We start from the raw sequence: 4,327 nt of genomic DNA, 5'->3' as shown, positions 1-4,327 counted from the left end.
GTGAAATTTATTCCTGATAGCCAATGTATGGAACACCAGTGACACAAGAGCTAAGAAGGGTACAGGCATATTTGATTGGTAGACCCCGGGAAATCTAAGGGGTTGCCATGAATGAGTTAGATAACCTTGCCACTATGAGAAAACCCCTGAAGATCCCAGGAGACCGCGAGGTACCCACATGGCAAAGGGATCTTGTAAAGGGAGCTACTTGGACAAGATGAAGGATTTCTCTTGGTTTTTCCTCTCCTCAACACAAGGACACTGAGGACCAAGGATATTACCCGTAGCAATTGACCTCGTTGTGCACCCCACGTCGTCAGTAGCCATCATCTAACCCACTTTACCCATTGTCGATCCCTGCCTGCACCAGACCAAGTCACCCGTTACAGGTGCGAAGAAAAATTGTGGATGTGAACAAGATCGTGAGGCGAACGAGAAACGGGAATATCTATGCTTGCAGAGGCAACAAAGAAGCCGTTCGGGATACTCTTCATTCCTGGGTTTGGCGCCCCATAAAATATCCTTACTTCCTCGCAGTCAACAGCCCACCTTGACGACTAGAGCTCTCTGCGCTGTTGGTAAAGCACTGGCATGCAGCAACCCAGCGACACCGGTCATCAGGAACCATGTAAGTGCACGAAGAGAAAGCGAGAAGGAAGAAAGTGCAGAGGGAGCGAGGGCCGCACTAAGGGGTAGATATGCCCAGAAAGTAAATAAAGAATCCCTTAGTGATAGCTCTCATCCCAATGCCAGGCTCTGTGACCAGGGAAAATCTATGCCGGGGCAGATAACGGCAAGGCATCATGCGTCAGGGCTCGTTTAAACTGTCGGAAGCACTGCCTAACCGCAGCTCGGATGATATGAGGTCTCAATGAACCAAAGCTGGTGCAGGAGACGTCAAGAAGCTGTGGAGAAGCGTGAGGGGGAGTGAGGGGGAACGAGGTGGATGTGTGGTTTATACATTATGGAAATTGGACGAAGGACCGGAGTCAATTGGTTCTTATTTTAGAGCCCAGGTATGACAGGAAGCATGATACTTACTGCCAGTGATGAAGAAAGGGCACCAGGTCCACAATGTCGCTATGTATAGTTGCCAGCATGCGGGTGGGCTTCCAACAAGTAACCGACACGATGTTCTTCTAAAAATTTCTGCAGTTGGCGTCTCTTTTCTTCTCCTTCCTCAGCTATGAGTGAGCAAATAGTAAGACGTCTTGGTAGCTCCTGATAATCTTTTCCGCGCCGTCAGCAACATGAATTGTATGAAAGACCTCTGTTCATATCAAAAAGTTGAGACAAAATGGAAAATGTCTCCCCCCAACAAAAGATAGGGCATTTCTACCTGATTTCGAGCCTGAGGCTGGCTACCTGACCTACAGGCCGCCTCTCACCTCCGGTTGAGAGGGGCCAAGAGAATCGTCTACACAGCACTGCACCGTTGGGCTTTTGTGAACTGCCTCCAAAAGGTTGCTCCATTTGGTTAGGTCGGTCGGGGGAAGGTTGCCTTTAATTGGAGAGCGTACGCTGTCGACTCTGTGAACACTTGCCTTACACGCAGTCAACGTTTTAATCATCATCGCGCGTGTTTGGAAGCTTGTTCTCACTTTCCAACAGCGGTGGTTAACAGTTTAGAGTGGGTGGATCATAGGTGAAGATGATTGGCGGCCGATCCAACAAAGGGTGACTCGTCTAGTGGTTAGGACACTTCGTTGTGGTTCCACAAGGAAACATGACGACCGAAGAAACCCTGGTTCGATTCCAGGGTCACCCACAAATTTTGAAATTTTTTGACACCCTACATCAGCTGTTGCTCACACGACAATTTTTGCTTTGAGCAACGGGCAGATTCTACTAGCACTTAGACGTTCTCCACCAAGGTCCCGTAGACGTGGCAACAGATTCAACCCTTTGAGCGTTAACTTGATTAAGTCACATGATCCGTGCCAAGACGAGACGCAGGTGGATCTCCATCAATATGTGACTCTGAGTCCAATCCCATGTTACACCTTGGGTCCACAAACGTGAGATGGGATGTGACTTACACAGAAGTATCATGTGAGTAATCAACAAGGATAGAACTATAAAGATGGTATGTTGAACAAAAAGGACTGTATAAATGAGCGTGTGGTTACTTCAGTTTTGCCAACAGGTAATGACCGGCACGAGCTTGAGATTGCGTTAGATCATTACATGCAACTAACAACCAATCGTGTTTCTATGCCTTACCTTGAGCCAATTGCCTACATTTGGATGCCCTGTACAATTAGAAAACCCTTGGGATACTTGTTAACGTTGTCCCTTTCTACAAGCCACGGACCACTTCCACATAGAGTCTTGAAGTTCACGCATTGTAATCTCTTTCAGCTCTCTGAGCCCTGTGTCATCAGAGACCAGGTGCTATTGGCCTTCAGCAGCCATACAGGCAAGCCACAGTCCTTAGACTTTCACGAGACTGCTAATTTGCTCCCAGCAGAGCAACATAATCGGCTGGCTTGATTCCATGATCAACATCTTTGCTACTGCTGCTGAGAGTACCGTACCAGCAACCAAGGTTGTATGTTCCGTACACTATTGTTGCCTTACAACGTCATAACCCTGCAAAGATTCCGGGAGACTTGTCTAGGCGGTGCTCTCCTTCAAGCATAAAATGTGGCACCTCACTAGTTTGGATTGAACACGGAGAACAAGCTCTATCATTCCAATCTAAAGTTTGCTTACGGACTTACAACGCAGACAACACAATACCTAGGCCTGCCCTCTAGCCTCTTACCCAAATGTGTTCCAGGGATTTGATTGGGAGTAGACTCTCTTCAAACGAAGCTATCGGATGTTCTAAAACCCATATCATCACCTTCGCGCTAGCGTTGCAACCTTGAGTTGACCCTTTCGCGAAATTTCTGAGGGGTGTCCTGGTCGTTTTTACGTACATAATCACTTTTGGATTACACTATTCGATACCACTACTGATGCGAAAAACTCATGCAAATGTTCAGGGGATTCTTTCTCTCTCTCCCTGCCTGTAGCTATGCTCTGAACTAAAACTGGTCAAGCTGAGGTTGAGTGGTAATGTCCTTGGGCATACCCTAGTCTCTAGTTTTCCGCTAGTGGACAATCGATGGTGAAATATTACTTCCCTGCAGAATAGCCATCTTATCAACGCCTTTGCTGGCCTACAAAGCTTCTAGCGTGAGGCAGTGCCACATTGATGCTGGTTATTATGCTCGACCGCCAATTTTGTTGAAGATTCATCGACAGAAGGGCACTCCCACGACTAACAAGGCTCTATTTGGGAGTTGGTCCCGTGCAGCCAACTGATCAGGGCAAAGGTGAGCTGCGACCCATCAGTCCCAGATATCTGTTCCCAATAACAAAGCATTGGAAAGCGCTCCTCAACGCCAAGAGGTATGATCCTCAATACCCAAAGATGTTGACCCTCAGCGGTCTGTGCCATTGAAAAGGAAGCAGCAAGGGAAGTCACAAGGGTGTATGTAATGTATATAGATCCCAGGGAGGGCCATCTGGCTCAAGAAGCCCTCCAGTCAGCGATATTACAATCAGTTGCTAACCCCCTGGTGACCACAACTGTCACGGCTGGTAATGGACTCGGCGGCTGCCCCACAGACGGCGTAGGAGGCGACCAATAGCAGGACTCCTAGTGGGTCAAGATGGGACCAATCAGATGGAGAAGCGCAACTATCGCAGTTCTCGTACTGCGATACACTGCGGTAACTGCGAGAAATTCCTTAACAGGTAATGGCAGAAGGACAGGCAGACTGACGGTTTTGTAAATATGTATATAGAATTACCAATTTTCAAAACCACTACGAGGACTCTCCAGTCAGCAATAGAAACAGTTGTTAATCAACAATTGGTAACCGCAGTGAATCACACACCATACTGTGTGAGGACCTCCGTCCCTTGAGTTCTACAACCTGAACACTACCTTCGAACCCATCTCAAGAGGTTTTGGAATCGTCACAACATCGATGTGTAGGACAGGACGTTCGAAGCATCGGGAGAATTTGGGACCATCACCACGCTCAACCACAATGACATCGGCAAAGCTATTCATTTGGAAGGGAACATGCTAGCCATCTTCCGATTTTTTGGGTGAAAGGTCGATACTTATGACGGTCTTTTCTAATGGATTATGTCTAGTTCCCTCAGCAGTTCGAGTACTTATCCGCCCACTGGGCCAGTTAGACCAAGAGTATAGCGACACAGACGTCGCAATAATCAAGCAGCACAGGATATGGGACCTACGTGCCATTTGAATCATGACTTGACCAAAACAGACAACAATCAACAGCTCGAACTCGTGAATGTTGAA

At 47.5% G+C, this 4,327-nt stretch overlaps 1 non-coding gene across 1 annotated transcript; it reads left to right on the top strand.

Annotated features, from left to right (window-relative positions):
- Positions 1-1,675: 1,675 nt before the first annotated feature.
- Positions 1,676-1,768, top strand: CTHT_0049580. The gene is given in 2 exon segments: positions 1,676-1,714; positions 1,732-1,768. It is a non-coding gene; the product is annotated as a tRNA-His (tRNA).
- The last annotated feature ends 2,559 nt before the right edge of the window (positions 1,769-4,327 follow it).

Source organism: Thermochaetoides thermophila (genome assembly GCF_000221225.1).
Source record: "Thermochaetoides thermophila DSM 1495 unplaced genomic scaffold scf7180000011819, whole genome shotgun sequence".
Classification (NCBI taxonomy): Eukaryota; Fungi; Ascomycota; class Sordariomycetes; order Sordariales; family Chaetomiaceae; genus Thermochaetoides; species Thermochaetoides thermophila.
Note: the sequence above shows the minus strand (reverse complement) of the source record. Positions and strands in the feature narration are given on the sequence as shown.